This window comes from Pteropus medius, unplaced genomic scaffold, assembly GCF_902729225.1.
Source record: "Pteropus medius unplaced genomic scaffold, Ma_sr-lr_union100, whole genome shotgun sequence".
In the NCBI taxonomy this organism is placed as follows: Eukaryota; Metazoa; Chordata; class Mammalia; order Chiroptera; family Pteropodidae; genus Pteropus; species Pteropus medius.
In genome coordinates this window covers 5,194,274-5,211,912 of record NW_024342470.1, presented here as the reverse complement: position 1 = coordinate 5,211,912, position 17,639 = coordinate 5,194,274, and the positions used below count along the sequence as shown (strand labels likewise).

General features: G+C 36.3%; 1 protein-coding gene across 2 annotated transcripts in view; it reads left to right on the top strand.

Moving 5' to 3' along the window:
* Positions 1-7,027: 7,027 nt before the first annotated feature.
* Positions 7,028-17,639, top strand: part of BTBD10 (BTB domain containing 10) — a 65,225-nt gene continuing 54,613 nt past the window's right edge. The window contains exon 1 of one of the 2 annotated variants that reach the window (XM_039863650.1): positions 7,028-7,227. The gene's annotated coding sequence lies outside the window, so the exon portion shown is untranslated. The remainder of the gene's footprint in view (positions 7,228-17,639) is intronic. The other variant, XM_039863651.1, reaches the window with a different exon arrangement.

Below are 17,639 nucleotides of genomic sequence, written 5' to 3'. Positions count from 1 at the left end.
TAAAAAATAAAAAATAAGGGATTGTAAGCTGACAAGGTCCTTACAATCTGTGACGTCAACCAAGGGTTGCCTCGCCTAAAAAATATATACATATATGTACTATATATAATATATATGTAGTATATATAATATATATGTAGTATATATATATTAGCAAAATTTATCGTAGATACAGAAGTATGTATAAAACATATATGTAGATTTTTAAGAAAAAATAAAATAAACACCCATTACTCACTGCTCAGATTATGAAACAGAATATTGCCAGTACTTTAGAAAGTCCTTATTAGTCTTTGCTTAATCACATCCTTCTTCATCATCACCTTTTTATTTTTATATTTATCATTATTCCCCTGCTTTTTTTAATAGAAATTCAAGATCCCTTGATTAGATGGATAGTCTACTATTATTCTTCCAAATGTATGCTGTTGCATATCATGGGCTCTGTTTTTCCAGCCCGTGGTATCTATTTTTTCACCATCCACTATGGCTAAGCCCCTGCTCCATATTTTTAGGTTTTTGCTAGTCAGCACTTCATTTAAAGGTTCTCATTTCTGAATTAGGGTGAGCAAATTGCTAAAACAAATAGATCCTAAATGTATAACCACCTAAATTAAGTAGAAGCTTATTTCTTGTTCACATAACAGTACTGGGCAGGTTAACAGGTCAACAGCGTGGCCAGGGACTCAGCTTCTAGCATGGTAACCCTAGAGCTGTCTCCATTCCAGTTAGAAATGCCATGTGGGAGGTGTTTACAGCCAAGACCTGGAACAGGTGACACAATCTCTTCACATTTCTCTGACTATAATACAGTCATGTTATCATGCCTAATATTGTAAAGTGGGGTGAGACATCTGGCAAATGTAGTCTCTGGCTGGGTAGACTCTTCCTAGTGACAACTCTGTTCTAGAAAAGCACAGATTTTTGGTGGCAAGCTAGACATCTCTGCTACAGTTCCTAAAAACAAACAAATATTTGATGTACATAGCTGTAGTTATATTAATTGTATAGTATTTCATTGTATAAGTATACTTCAGTTTATTTATGCCTTTATTCTTAATGGATATCTGGGTTGTTTTCAGTTTGGGGCTATTACTAAAGATGAACTTTCTTCTACAAGTTTCTTAAACATGTAAAAGTTTCCCTAGAATGTGTACCTAAGTAGGAATAGAACTGCATGCTCAACTTTGGTAGGAGATGTCAATCTATTTTCCGAAGTGGTTTTAACAGTTTATATCTCATTTTCTGAGCAATGTATGAAAGTTCTTCTTGCTCCACATTCTTGCAAATACCAAGTATTGTGAGACTTTGAAAATTTTGCCAATCTGATGGGCATCTCATTGTTTTTCTTTGCTCTCATTTCCCAGATTACTTGTGTGATTTAGCATATTTTCATATATTTATTTTCCATTAAGGTTTTTTTCTTCTGTGCAGTGCCTATTCAGTGCTCTTTTCTATTTCATTTTTGGGCTGTCTTTTGATATCAATTTATAAGCACCCTTTATTCTGAATACCACTCTTTTGTCAGTTAACTATATTGCTTACTTTGTGGCTTGCCTTTTCACTTTCTTAATAGTGTTTTTTGATGAATGAGGAGTTTTAATTTTAGTGTAGTCAAGGTGCTCATTTTTTATAGTTAGTGCTTTAGTGTCCTATTGAAAAATTCATTAGTTACCTTAAGATAATAGAGATATTCTTCTATATTTTCTTCTGGGAACTTTATTATTTTGCCTTTTACATTTAGATATATAACCCAACTAGAACTGATTTTTGTCTAAGAGTAAGGTAGAGGTCATTTAATTTTTTTTCATATGGGTATCCAATTGTTTCAATTTATTGTTTCATTATTTACCAAAAACACTATGCTTTCTATACTTTACTGCAATGCTACCTTCCTTGTAAATCAAGAGTCAGCATGTTTGATACTATTTCTGCAGTGTCTATGCTATTTCATTGATCTTTTTGTGTTTTCTTATGCTAATGCTACACAGCCTTAAAACCATAGTTTATATTAGGTCTTGTTATCTGGTGGAACAATTCATCACACATTGTTCTCCCTTTTCACAAATGTTTAGGGTATACCTTACTCTTTCCATTTTAATATTTTAATTTTAGACCTAGTTCTCTAAATTGTCCTATTCCTCACACACATCCACACCTATACACATGCAAAATCAATTGGTATTGCTTTGATCCTATAGATGAATTTTCGGAGAACTGTTATCTTTATAATATTGAGTCTTCAGTTATGAGAGTCTTCTTTAACTTTTCCATGTATTTATAAAATTTTTATGTTGCATATTAAATTTAGAATTGGGGGATTTTACTTGCACATTTTCAATTTTCAGTTTTTTTCATAGCACTGTCACCTCACATTGTTGATATTTTCTTCTTATTTTGTAGTAAGAACAGTTATGATCTAACCTCTAAGCAAATTTCAAGTATACGATACAGTATTATAAGCAATAGTTGCCATACTATACATTAGATCACCTTGCATAACTGAAACTTTGTGCCCTTTGACTAACATCTCCCTATTTCTCCCTCCTCCTAGCCCCTGGCTACCACCATTTTACTCTCTGTTTCTATGAGTTTGCCTATTTTATATTCCACATATAAGTGAAATCATGCAGTATTTGTCTTTATGTGTCTGGCTTATTTTATTGAGCATAATGTCCTCCAGGTTCATCCATGTTGTCACAATGGTGAATTCTTTCTTTTTGAAGGCTGTACAATATTCCATTATATATAATATGTATTCTACATACATATAATACATACATATGATATATATTTATACACACACACACACACCTCAAAGATATTGTGGGTTGGATTCCAGACCAGTGCAGTAAAGCAAGTTGTAATCTTTGCTGATAGAGGGTCTTGCCTTTAATGTATAAAAAAAATGCAACATCTGTGAAGCATAATAAAGTGCAATAAAATGAGGTATTCCTGTGTGTATGTGCATTACATGCATACGTACGAGTGTATACATACATATTTTCTTTATTCATCTGTCAACGGATATTTAGGTTGTTTCCATATCTTGGCAATTATGAATAATGCTGCACTGAACATTGGCATAAAGATATGTCTTCAAGATCCTGATTTCATTCCCTTTGGCTATGTACTCAAAAGTGGGATTGCTGGATCATACAGTAACTCTATTTTAAATTTTTTGAGGAACCTCCATACTATTTTCCATAGTGGCTGTACCAATTTACCAACAATGTACAGAGATTCTCTTTTATCCATATCTTTGCCAATACTTGTTTTTTTGATAATAGCTATTCTAACAGGTGTGAAGTGATATCTCATTGTTTTGATTTGCACTTCCCTGATTAATGAAGTTGAGCATCTTTTCATATACCTGTCATACATACTAATGCATGTCTTCTTTTTGAGAAATGTGTATTCAAGTCCTTTGCCCATTTGTAAATAGGGTAGGGTTTTTTGTTTGTTTTGCTTTGCTATTGCATTGTATGAGTTTCAAAAGTTTTTTTAAACAATCTAAAATGGGTGATTATAAAAAATGGGATCTAAAAGATTGAGATATGCAATTCAATAGGATGAATGTCTTTTTTCTTTTTATAGCTTTATCAAGGTAAAACTTACATAACATTCCCTTATTGTATGCAATAATATTTTGTATTTATAAAGTTGTGCAACTATCACTCATCCCGTTTAAGAAGACTACCATCACTCCAGAAAGTTTTCTTGAATCCATTTTCAGGCAATCCTTGCCTCCCACTCCTAGGCCCAGACAACTGTGAATCAGCTTTCTATCTTTATAAATTTGCCTTCTCTGGGCATTTTATCTAATGGGATTCTTTTTGTTTGGCATACTGTTTTTGAGATGTATCTGTGTTGCAGCACATAACAGTATGCCATTCCTTTTCATTGCTGAAGAATACTTCATTGTATGACATACTGTGTTCTATTTATCTACTCATCAACTGATTATTTCTAATTTTTGGCTACTACAGATAACTCTGTTATTAACATTCATATACAGTTTTTGTGTAGACATATGTTTTCATTTCTTTTGGGTAAATTCCTAGAAGTTAAATATCTGGATAGTATGGTAAATTTATATTTAACTTCAAAAAACTACCAAGATGTTTTCCAAAATGGCTGTGATATTTTATGTTCACACCAGTAATACATGAGGGTTCCAGTTTCTCCCTATCTTCATCTACACTTGTTATTGTCTGATTTTTTATTACAGACATACCTCATTTATTAAGTCTTTGCTTTATTTCACTTCACAAATGTTTTTTACAAACTGAGGGCAAGACTTTCCACTAGCAAAAAGGTGACTCCCTTTATTGAAATTATTGTGATGTTCTGCAGGATCTCCAAAGTATGCCTGTATAACCATTCTAGTGGGTATGTGGGGGTATCTCACTGTGGTTTTAATTTAATTTACTTAATATCTAATGACATGGAGCACCTTTTCCTGTGCTTATTAGTCATTCATAACCTTCATAGAAATGTCTATGCAAATCTTATACCATTTTTTAATTGGGTTGCTAGTCTTATTTATTACTGAGTTGTAAGAGTTCTTTATATATTATATATAACATGTCCTTTATTCTGATTTGCAAACATTTTCTCTCAGTCATTGAGTTATCTTTTTATTCTCTTAATGCAATCTTTTGAAGCTCAAAAAATTTTAATTAAAAAAAAGCCCAATTTATCAATTTTTTTTCTTTTATGACATGTGCTTTTGTTGTCACGTCTGGAAAATAATCCGAAGTTATGAAGATTTTCTCCTTTAATTTCTTTTACTCAATTTATAGTTTGTTTTTATATTTAGGCCTATAATCTTTTTAAGGTTACATTTTTGGTGTGCATGAGGTAAGAATCTAAGAGGTTTTTTTGTTTGTTTTGCATATGAATGTGTCAGGCACTATTTTTTTGAAGACTATCCTTTCCTCATTGAACTACCTTGGCACACTTGCTGAAAATCAATTGACCATAAATGTAAGGCTTTATTTCTGGACTTTCAGTTCTACTCCATTGATCTATATGCTTAGCCCTATGCCAATCCCACATCACCTTGATTTTTGTGGCATTGTAGTAAGTTTTGAAATCTTGAAATACAAGTTCTTCATTATTTTTTTTTTTCATAATTCTTTTGGCTATTCTAGGACTTTTGCTTTTATATGTAAAATTTGGATTTTCTTGTTTTTGTTCATTTGTTTTTTAAAGAATAACAGAATGAAATGAACCATAGGCCCTTCAAAGTAAGGTAAAATAGACTGGATTCTGGCATGGAACAAAGTCCCCACATTTCATCTGAAATCTTTTGCTGATATAATTCCTTCAATGTTTCCTGAAAGATTCCTAGAACTTGGGCTAGAACTTGCGAATTAAGCTAAGCAGAAGAACTGATTGGCCTACAGCAGGGTTATAACTGCTTTTTTTTTTATTAAGTGTTAGGCTCAATCGTAGGAAGAGTGGGGTGAGCCAAATGAAACTATAGTATACATAAATATAGGTAATAATATGAAAATGTGTCTAAAGGGAGAGTGGTGGAAACTATGTACTAGAATACCAGAGACTTTTAAAGAAAACGATGGCTTCGATTTCAATACAGGAAATAATTCCTGTTTGACAGACCTCACTGACCCTTAACTTGGACTATAGAATTACCTCTCTTGATCTTAGCTTGCAGAAGAAAAATTTGATAATAAATCAAGATTGGCGAGGTTTTTGTTCTTTTGTTACCTGAGAATTTTTTTTGAAATTTCTCCATGAGATTGCCTGTAGTATAAAATTCCTGTTTAGATTGCTCCTCTTCTTAGAAATTCTCAAAAATTATTGGCAATTTTCAATTTAGCAGAATGTTGGCAATAATAATAACTTGGTATACTGTGACAATAGCCTATGTTTCCTTTAGGTCTTTGATACCTAAGTGTCCTTAGGTGTACCTAAGTTCATGTTCAACTGCTCATCTTAGCATAAACATTGCTTTGGAAACATTTTGGTTATCACATGTGGGATCCTGAGAGTTTTTTCTCCTCTGCACCAAACACAGATTAAAAGTTTTTCAACAAGGTTCTTGCCGGAAAATCTGTTTTCATACCAAATTACTCAAAGTCCTCTTTCTCTTTGCTTCATCTGCTTGCAAAGCTCCTCCCACTCTCCTAAAAACCAGGGAATTCTTACTCATCCTTCAAGATTCAGCTCAAATGTTACTCCCTGGTAGAGGTTTCTGAAGCATGATAGGCGGAGCAGGTTACACCCTTTCTGTTCCCACAGCTCACGGCGGGGAACTCGGCTTTCACCACAGTATATGGGATTATCCGTTTTGGGGTGGGTCTCGCTCCCCGGGTGTGAATTTCGAGGGCGGAGATCGCGTCTTTTACCTTTTCGCTTTGTATAGTTCAGCATTTGGTACATGGTAGGGTCAGTAAAGTTGCACGACAAACTATTCCTTGGCGACTTTCTACTCACAAATGATACTCCATCCGGTTTACTATCGACGTTCGACAGGCGGCCCAACTGTAGGAGTTTCAGCTGGCACACAGTTCCCGCCAACCCAGCGTTTAAAATCAAACAGCTGTGGACGTTAGGGAATAGAAGGTGGCTCTAACAACGACCGCCAGCCATGAACTGGGTCGATTAATACCCTCCAGCTGAACTGGTAAAGGCGATTTCCCAGTTTGCTCAATTAAGGGAAACGCTTTTCCTGAGCAAACTCAGGGTCTCAGGTATTTCTTCAACTCTGGGTTGGAAACGCTGTCCGCTTTTTTATAACGGTGCTAGGAAGTCGAAGGAAAGACGTGGGGTTCATATGTTTTGGGGGTATAACTGCTCGCAGCCACTCAGCCTTGAGATTCGCTGTTGATCGCCAGCTGAGGTCTATGAGGACTAACTTCCACTCTGCGGTGCCAGCCCCCAGGCTAAACGCCCACCCCAAGCTGCTCCTGGTTCAACTACCCTCACATTCTGCACCCCGCCCACTCCTGGGAGGTGAGCTATCATTCTCGCGAGAACATAGGTACCCTCGTCTCTTCGGACTGCGGACTCTCGCGAGAAGAGGCTTAGGAGCCGGCCTGCAACCTGCGGGGCGGCTCTGGTAGCCGCGGCCGCTTGAGTGGCTGCCACTACAGACAGCTCTGGAGGGATCCAGTTGAGGAGGAAGCGGAGGTGTCGCTGGCCTCGGCCTTTGACTAGGCCCTCAGTGGACGCTCAAGGGGGACTACAGGTTCGAGGGTGAGTGGACGGAACTGGGGAACTCGGTGGGGGCGGCACCGGCGGCTGGGCTTGGCGGGGGCGAAGGAAGAAGGGGAAGGAAGGCGAATCCGGGCTTGAGAGCTGGGCTGCTGTGGCAGTGGTCTGGGCGTCTCGAACCCTGCTAGGGGACTGTGGGTGGGGTTCTGGGCTCCAGCTATTGGCAGTCAAGTTCGGAGAGGCAGGAGTGGGTTTTGGGTTCGAGGGTGCTGTTTTTGCGTTGGGAGTCCCGAGGCCTTTCCCCAGGGGTGAAGGCGATACCCTAATCCCTCCTTCCCAGGGCAGAGTAACCCCGTGCCCCGCCCCTTTTCTGTCCTCCCTGGGCTAACGCAGCGACATCCTGAGGAGGGCGCATCACAATAGATGATAAGGTGGCAGGTAGTCTCCGTTTGGGCGAAGAGGAGACCCTAATAATGCGCTGCGTGTGGTTTTATGCTATAACAGTATCATGTATGGTAAAGCTTTGTTTTCTCAAAACTTGCATAGAAAGGCTTATATTTTCTTTTTCAGTTGCAAGTTTCCTAACACCCTTTATCCTGGGAAATGGGGTGAAGGGAGGTGAGGCATCACTTCGTTAATGTGGGGGCAATGTGACCCTCCCCCGTCTTCAGAGAATTCGTTCTCCTTTCTCAATATTTTGAGTCCATGATGAAAAGACACCAATCCAGACGTGCTATAGAGTCTCACCTGTTTGTCACTTTGTGTACTTAGCATATAAAATTATTTACATTTTTTATCTTTAAGGGTCTCGATGCTTTTTATTTAAATTAACAATCAGTGAAGCCGCATGGTATATTGACTTTATTTGGACAATTGGGCACAGCCTCCCCCTTCCTCAACTACATAAATCTGATTAAAATTCAGAGAGGTTAGTGATACGTTTTGAATGAAATAGAATGTAAAAATTGGAATATTTGTAGAAATAAGGAATACAACCATAGGGCCAAATTTTTTTTTGTAATGGAGAGCCCAACCGGGATTGAAGTCCAAGTATTGAAATTGAGGACTGCAGTTGTCATTTGAACAGAAAGCAGAAAGCAGTAGAAAATACTTGGGAAAGGACTTGCTGATAGATTGTCTGTTAAAAAAGTGTGTGAGAATTATTTTTGAAAATGTAAATGTGTTGCATAAATTTTCCTAACATTTCTCAGTTTTATGACCTAACTGCTATTGTTATACGTAAAGAGAAAGTGGGAAGGGAAGTTCTGAAGCATGGAGTGTGGTGAGAAGGTCTGTGGAGCAATGTATGGTACAATCAGGAAAGCTTTGAGTGTCTCAAAAATGTTTTTGAGTTCTTTCACCTTTTTTTCTTCATTCCCTAAAAAGCTTTTGGATGAGCTTTTTACCTTTTGTTGTCACCCTTCTATAGGTCTGAATTTTCTTTTCTCACTCTTCTAAGCATTGTGAAGGCTTAGAAGGCTTATTAACTGAAGTTGCAAGCTGCTGTAGGCTGTTTTGTGTTTTTTTGCATTTAGGTGACTTGAAGTGTGGAAGTGATCTGGAAATTATTTTGCACCTTTCAAAGAAATAGTTTATGAATAGCGCACTCATATGCCTTCAGGTACTAGGCAGATGAAAAATGAAAATGAGTGAAATGCTCTAGAGAATTTATGCCTCACCTAAGAGGGACATCGAGTTCTCAGGTCTACCTGATTAGTGCCCTACATGAATATGGGCCCAGTCTTCAGCTTTCTCAAGAGAACATAGGAAATCTAGGGGGTTTTTTTGTTGGTTTGTTTGCAGCCACCTGATTCTTAAAGATATTGACAATGAATTAAAACAACTAAAAATAACTTCACATGGCCAAACCAAACCCAAACCTGTCAGTAGTTGTATTCTTCTCTTTAGTTTAGAACCTCTTACAGGTGAGAATTAATAAATTTTACAAATGAAAAAAAAAAAGATTTAAAGCAAGTATGCTAATTAGTTTGAAATTTCAAACCTAGGAGTACATGAGAAAAATGTCAAGTCTAATTGAAAACAGTAGATAAGTTTAATAGCCAATTTTAATAGCCTTTAAATTCAGTAGGGCAAATTGAACTGGTAGTTATTAACATTTTAACTAGAAATAACTGAAGAAAAAAAGCCTCTCAGTATTTATGGCTTAATAACTCAGGGTTCTGAGCAAAGCTAGTTTATAGGTAACTTGTAGGAGATCAATTTATTGAGAAGTCCTTTATTGTACTTTCAATTAATATGTAAAATTAAATCCAAAAGATCCTCTACAACTCAGCTCTGGTTTTGAATGTTTAGTATTTGCTGTACCCTCCCACATTGTCTTTACAGTCATCAAATTTTACTGGAAGCAATATTGATTCCTTGGATTTTATTTCCTGGCTCTTGGAGTAGGGGGAAGGGTCATAGGATGGAAGAAAATGGGATGGAGAGAGTGTGATGTGAAATAGGCACTCACATGCCTCTTACCTTGTCCATTAAAAGATTGAGTGAACTAGTTTTGCTTGTAAGAAGAATAGGTACATTCATAGATTAAAGACAGTACCTTATACATAGTAGAGCTTAATGAAATTTGCAGAATTGAACCCTGATGGATTAACCCACATTTACCTGTTAGCATGAAGTGCTTTAATCATATCTAATTCATACTTAGTTGTACTGTGGGGAATGGGAGTTTAGCCGTCAGACCTAAGAAAGAAGTGAACTTTGGCATGTAGAAGGCAAGGTGTGGGTCTTCGGTGGGGTTAAGAGTGAGAGAGGAGGGTAGGTGAGGGAAAGAATTTTGAAAAGGAGGATAAAATGGTTAAATACCCTTTTGTCTACTGTGCAGTTTTACAGAGAGCTCTGCCTTTTATGACTTTTATGACTCATGCAAAGGCTACAAGAATATTGGTTTTTAATCAGGACTGCTTTGGGAGTTTGCAGACCTGATTTTCTTCTTTTTGCCCAGTCTTTTCAGGTCAAGCTAGTCTACTATCTCTTCATCTAATTCCTCTCTGGTATAGGAAGTGAAACAGGAGGAGATGATTTTTGTACGGTGTTCCTGCTTGAGACTTTTTAAAACTTTCTGAAGTATCTGTTGTATATTTGTGGAGATTATATTCATTGAGGCCGAGCCATTATCTTTCTCTTTGCATGTTTCTACCATGACTTGTAAAGTAGGAAGTTCTTATAAGTAATGTTCCTCCTTTCTACCCCTCAAATGCCTTCACAAAGGATGATTAAGTGAGGCTAGGAGAAGAATTGAGTATGCTTTTGCTCATTGTTCTTCTAGTTCTATTTTTGGAGCTCTCAATTCTTAGGCTATACATCCTCTACTCTGTATGGTAGATTTATCTTAGCAGGCTGGACCCTGTGAGGGAGAAGCACATGGAACATCTACAGTTCAGAGTAAATTTAATTTACAATTGAAGTTAATAGGAAGCTTTTTTGGTCACTGGTTTCAGCTATATTTTTATTTTCATCTGTCTGAGTCCTTTATTATTTCTTTGTTGGTTATGAACCCATAGTAAAAGAGGAAGAGATAGTTGTATATGTTCATTAATGGAGGAAGAACTACTTTAAAATTTTTTATCCTTTTGGATAGAATGTTTATAAGGATTCAAGCTAATGCTGCATTTCCCCTACTATAGCTTTTCTCTGGTTAATTTGGCATCCTTGGAACTGAGACCTACCTTGCTAAACAGGTAGCTATCTAGAACTCAGAGATGGAAGGTAAGCAATCAATTCAAAGATGTTCTCTGGGAGAGGATTAAGAGGTTGGGAAATGTTAGTTGTAGGCAGTAGGAATACAATGAGCTGAGTACAGTAGTCCCCCCTTATCTATGGGGGATATGTTCCAAGACCCCCAGTGGATCTGAAACTGTGGGCAGTACTGAACCCTACAATAAACAGACAGACACACACACACCCAACACAGACAGACAGATACATTTTCTGTTTGTGTTTTCCACTCACAATTTAATGCCTTTTCTGTCTTTTAAGTAAGCACTTATTATGCACTGTGGCCATAATTTGCAGTGTGAGGTGTGACAGCAAAACTAGCAAGAGTTTCATTTTCCTTTTAAACAATTTCATGGATAGCTTCATTCTTACTATAGATCTTAGCAAACTCAATATACAGTTTTTTTCTTTTTCCTTAATAAGTGGAGAATGTTCACCTTTTCATTTAAAGAAAGCATTTTTCAGCTTCTTTTTGGCATATCTGAATTGCCAGCATCTCTACTCTTGCACTTTGGGGCCATTATTAAGTATAGTAAGTTTACTTGAACACAAGCCCTGCGATACTGCTACAGTGCATCTGATAACTGAGAAGGCTTCTGACTGACTAATGGGCAGGTAGTGTATACAGTGTGGATATACTGGACAGAGGACTGATTCACGGAGCAGGATGGTGAGAGATTTCATCACGCTACTCAGAATGGTGTACAATTTAAAACTTAGAAATTGTTTATTTCTGGAATTTTTCATTTAATATTTTGGATTGGGGGTCGATCTGAGGTAACTGAAACCGTGAAAGCGAAACCGTGGAGATGGGGACTACTGTATTTGAAATAGAAACTTGAACATAAAAGGGGAAAGATTTTATGTCAAATATGTGATCTTATGTCACAGATTTCTGTAGATTAGTAAGATGGTAAAAGGTATCTGCCAATAAAAGCATCTTTACCCTTAGTAGTTTAAATTTTTATCTTTGTAGCTGAAATGAGTGATCTATTAGTATTTTTGGTCACAAACTGAAATTAACATTTAATATTTGTTTTGGGGGGGTGAGTGTCATAATGAATCACTGATTAAAGTACTACTTAATTAGAAACTGACTAACACTTTTCTAAGTTCATTTTAAATTGTAGTCATACTTTTCTGCTTGGAATACCTCATTTAGGATCATTTAGATCTGGATTTAAAGCCCACTTTTAGCTTTACGGTATAAAAGTTACTTAAATTCTGAGCCTTCGTTTCCTTACATGAAAAATGGAAATAGAACACAATCGTCAGGAATTAAGAATGAAATGAACTAAAATATGTAAAAGTGCTATGTAAATAGTAAAATGAGTATAACTTGTTAGAACTTTGTTCTTTATGCTTAGAAAATATCATCTGGCCTTGAAGCACATCTATTAGGTATATTTACATTTATAGCCAGCTGTCTAGTTTGGAGGGATCAAATTCAAATTGTAGTGTTTACAGCCTTGCCAATAGGACTCTTCCACTGAAAATTACAAAGACTTTTTTCTCTATTCTAGTCAATGTTGAACAATAGGAAGCTCTTTTTCTTGCTTTTCATATTGGCATCCATTAACCGATAACCTGCATTCCGTGTAATTTGAATGCCAGGTGGAATAGTAGAGAAAAGGGAAGGGAAGGGGGAATAGATCGAAGAGAGAGATAGTCTGGCATTGAAAAAATCTGTTGAGATACTGTTACCTACTTCTAAAAAATAAAGCCATCTTATTTTTATTTATTTGGATTATTTCTCTTTAAGATCTCTGTCATTGCTAGTAGCAGATGAGTAGAAAATTATCCTGAATTTTCTATTTGTAGACTGCATGAAATGTCATCTTAAAAATAAATTTTAAAGCTCAGATACTTTCGGAAGAATCTCAGGTGCAAAATTGTGCAACAGAACGTTTTTATAATTTTTTTATTCATGAATGGTCATACAAATAGTGCTGAGTTATTTTAAAGATAATTGTTTCATTCAGAGTTTGCTTTATACAATTCAGGATTGAGTTATTTTAAAGATAATTGTTTCATTCAGAGTTTGCTTTATACAATTCAGGATTGAATTTGATTTTTCTCACATCTAGAGAATAAGCAATACAATCTGCTCTGTCCTTTTGGCTCTTCATTTGTTAATTTTGAGTTTTCTTAAAGAAGTTCCTATCAGATGGATAACTGTGGGACACTGTTTCCTTCCTGTTGAATGTTTCAAACTGCCCGATTGGTCTTTTAAAAGAGAATGTCTAGTTATTCAAGAGTAATGAAATTATAAAACCGTAATACAGAAAGTACTTTAAAATCACTAATAGTTTAATTTTTGAAAGAAAAAACTAAACTTACCTGATATTGATAAAAGATATAGGCTGGTAGTGGGAAAGCTGAGACTGGAATACAGGTCTTCTGATTGAATGGTTTATTCCAGTGATCTCTCTAATGGGTTGCATGAACCTCTGGGAACATATGAAAAACTTGTTCATTGTGCCGTGTGAAGAAAACAATAGAACTTCCGTTTGTATTTATTTTAGTACTCTATTCTGTTTTCATTTCTGTGTGTAATGACTTAAAATTTTTATTTTGGGAAATTAAAAGAAAATTTAAATAATATAACTAGATTTAAAAATTAACATTCCCTCTTCCCTCCCTCTCCCTCTTTCATTTCCCTTCTCCTTCTTCCTCTTACCATAAATGCTTTGATGAACATAGTTCTTAGGATAAAATTTTAAAAGGGAGAGTTTTTTGTCAAAGTGTATTATACCCTCCAGGTTTTACAATTTATATTCCCACAGGCTTGAGTAGCCATTTTCCTTGTACTTTCACCATCACCGGTTATCATTAAACCGACAAACCTTTGACAGTTTGATAGGTTAAACACCTCAGAATTTAACTTGGGTAGTGAGGTTGACTATTTTTTCTTTTCCTCTTTTTTGGTCATTAGTATTATTTTTTCACACCTTGCCTTTATTGATATATAATAGACAATTAGTTGCACATATTTACATTGTACAATTCAATGAGTATTTTTTTCAATTATAGTTGGTATACAATAATATACCAGTTTCAGTTGTATAGCATAGTGATTGGAGATCCACATAACTCGCAAAGTGATTACCCCACTAAATCTAGTACCTGTCTTCCCTCTTACATATTTATTACATTATTAACCATCTTCTCACTGCTACACTCTACATCTCCATGTCTATTCTGCAACTATCCATTTGTACCTCTTAATCCCTTTGCCATTTTCCACCTTCCCCTCCCATCTAGTATCCTTCTAAATATTCTCTGTATCTATGAATTTATTTCCGTTTTTGTTATTGATTTTGTTCTTTAGATTCCACATATGTGAAATCATGCGATATGTCTTTCTCTATCCGACCCATTTCCTTCAGTGCAATACCATCTAAGTCCATCAGAGCAGTATCTTTTTCCATCCCCTTCCTTTTAGTCTGTGTGTGTCTTTTAATCTGAAGTGAGTCTCTTGTAGGCAGCGTATGTAGGGGTCTTGTTTTCTTATCCATCAGCCATGCTGTCTTTTGGTTGGAGCCCTTAATTCTTTTCCATTTGAGATGTTGATGGTAATGTAGTTATTACCATTCTTTATTCCTGTTTTTGATACATGTTTTTTCTTCTTAAAGAAGTCCCTCCAATATTTCCTGTAATATTGGCTTGGTGGTGATAAATTCCTTTAGATTATTTTTGTCTGGGAAGCTCTTTATCTGTCCTTCGACTCTAAATGATAGCTTTGCTGGATAAAGTATTCTTGGTTGAAGATCCTGGGTTTTCATCCCGTCAAATATTTTGTGCCAAGCCCTTCTGTCCTGTTCTCTTATGTGATTTCTGCTTCTTTGTCTTCCCATTTGGGCTGCCTTTCCGTGTCTGTTTCTATGTACTAAGCAAGGCTCCTAAGTCTCCCGGTCTTAGTAGTGTGGATTTGTGAAATAGGTATCCAGTGGCACAGTCCTGAGAGGAGTTCAGCTACAGGCCAAATTTAGCCCAAGCCTCTACCCCTCTGGGACCACCTGTTAAGATTCAGCAAGCAATCCACAGATGCTGTGCTTATGGTTGCCTCAAAAGGCCACACCAGAAACCAAGGCTAGCTGCCTCCAGTGTGTCTAGGCGCTGCTCAGCAAGGAGCGCCTGACTCGCTGAGGATATACCTGGATGTGGCTTGGTGGGGGAGGTGACCTCTGTTAACTAGTTTGATGACACCTCCACTATGGCAGCTCTGCATCCACACACTGGGAAAAGGGAGGGCTCAAGAGAGGAACAGTGGATACTGCCAGCACTTGTGTACAGAGTAAGTCTGGCCTCAGTTCTCACTCCGACAGCTCAGTGTCCCCTTGTAAATCCCTGGTGCCCCTTGTGCCGTTGAACCGGTACTGGTGCTCAGAGTGAGCAGGTCTGTCACTGTGAAAGTCCGTGTGCGAACATGGCCCCTTTAAGAGAAGTCTGCGGCTGCAGCTGTGGCTGCAGTAGCCTGTGTCCCACTCAGCTGCTCAGGGCAGCCTTGAGACCTCTCCCTGTCCTACCTTCTGCCATCGCAGGGGGATTTCTTAGATTTCTCCCTAGTTGTAGGGCTTGTTTGTCTAGATCCCAGGCAGTTTTCCTTGCTGTTTGCTCCTTGTTTCTGTCACAACTTTGATTTTGGTCACCAGAGGGATGAACAGAGCCTCTATCATCTACACCATTTTTTTCTCCTGCCATTAGTATTTTTGTAAATTGCTAGCTTATGAACTTGTTTTCCATCATAATTTTCAGATTTTTAGTGTGAATTTATAAATATTGCTTATGTAGTTAAGCTTTAAATCCTTTGTACTGTAAAATTTTTTAAAGTAGTTTTTCCTGTATCTTTTGTAGTTTTGAATTTTTATATAGTCACATCTAATGCTTCTTGAAAGCTGGTCTGCAGTCGTAATTCTGATTCCTGATGAAGTTTTCACTAGCCTTTGTTGAGAATGTTAGTGTAAAGTGGCTGGCTGCATATTCCTGTTTATCACAGTAACAGTCTTTGACTTGACAATGCTTTTCTTTAATCTGAGGCTTAGAAATCTCTTTTCTTTTCTGAGAGTCAGATAACTCTTCACTTACATTTCATTCTTGGTTTTTATGGTTTTTTACTTTGAGTTTTTTTAATAATATGGAATTTGGGGGAGATAAAATGTAAGGAAGGAAAGGATCTACTGCTTTAAATAGTTAACCATTTAGTTTTTTAGAACCTATCTAACCAAACTTGAATCTATCATCTGTTTTTTAGTGATTTGAATGCTACCACTAACATTGTTTTCTGGGTTTAACATTTTGATGGATTGTGTATTAAATTTGAGAGACAATATAGTAGGGTGGAAAAAACATGGAATTTGACTGTAGAGATATGTATCTCAGTCCTAGCTTATTTATTAGCTGTGTGATGTTAGGCAAATAATATCCCTTTAAGCTAGTTTTTCAACTTTTTAAAAAGAGATTACCTTTATATAATAAAAGACACCTCTTGTATCTTGCAGGACTGATATGTGGATTAGCATAGAAAATATATATGAAAATCCAGCTTATTATCGAAGGGTCCCTGAATTATATGCAAGCATCTAGTCCCTATGCCTCCATCATGCTTGAAAAATCTCACTAAATATTTTGCTAAAGTTCACTTAGTGCTGAGGAATATCTCATCTACTGGCAGTGTGGTAATTTTACCAAAGGAGAATGGCTTGAGCTTATTCTTCAGGAACCCACTGCGATACTTATTGGTCACTGCTTACTGTTCTAGATGGAGGTATTTAATAAGAGATAAATAAATTTGAGTGATATAGAAACCCTTTTCATTGCTACTAAATACGCTGTTTCATACGTAGTATACATCTACTGTTTCCTTTATTTAAACAAATCCAAAGAACCATAAAATGGTGCAATTTAGAACATGACAGTTGTAGGCTTTTTATTTATTTACTTAGAATATATAAATTATTACATGTTTCAAATATCAAAACTATATAAAAAGAATATTCAAAAGTCTTGCTTACACCTGCCCCTGTAGGTGGCCATTTCTATTAGTGTCTTATCTGTCTAGAGTTCTTTTTACAAAAACAAATAAATGTATACTTGTATTTATTTATATATGTATGTTATGTTTATTTGATTTACTCACAAAGGGTAGGAAACTGTATACTGCTTGTCCTGCACCTGTTTTGCTTTGTTTTTTTTTTTCACTTAAAAATATATTTTGCATATTAATCCTTATTAATACATGGGGATCTTTCTTATTCTTTTTTATAGATGCATGGTATTTTGTTGTGTAGATGTACCATAGTTTATTCAGTTAGCCTCTTTTGATGCAATTCAGATTGTTGTTAGTCTTTTGCCATTACAAATAATGCCACAGTGAATGTATTTTGAATATTTTGTTTAGTATTTGTGGAGTTGTATCTTAAGGGTAGATTCTAAGAAGGACTGGTAAATGTTTGTATAATTTTAGTTACTGCAAAATTCCTTTCCATATGGGTTATATCATTTTGTATTTTTCATTAGTGTATTAGAATCTGGAGAATGTCTCACCAACAGAGTACATGGTCAAAATTGGAGGTGTTAATTTGCATTTCCTTTTGAGGGAGGTTGAGCACACTTTCACATATTTAAGGCTATTTGTCTTAATTTGTCTGAGACTTGCCATGTCTTTTGTGCATTCTCTATTTTTTGAGTGTGTCTTTTTGTTGTTTTTAAAGAGC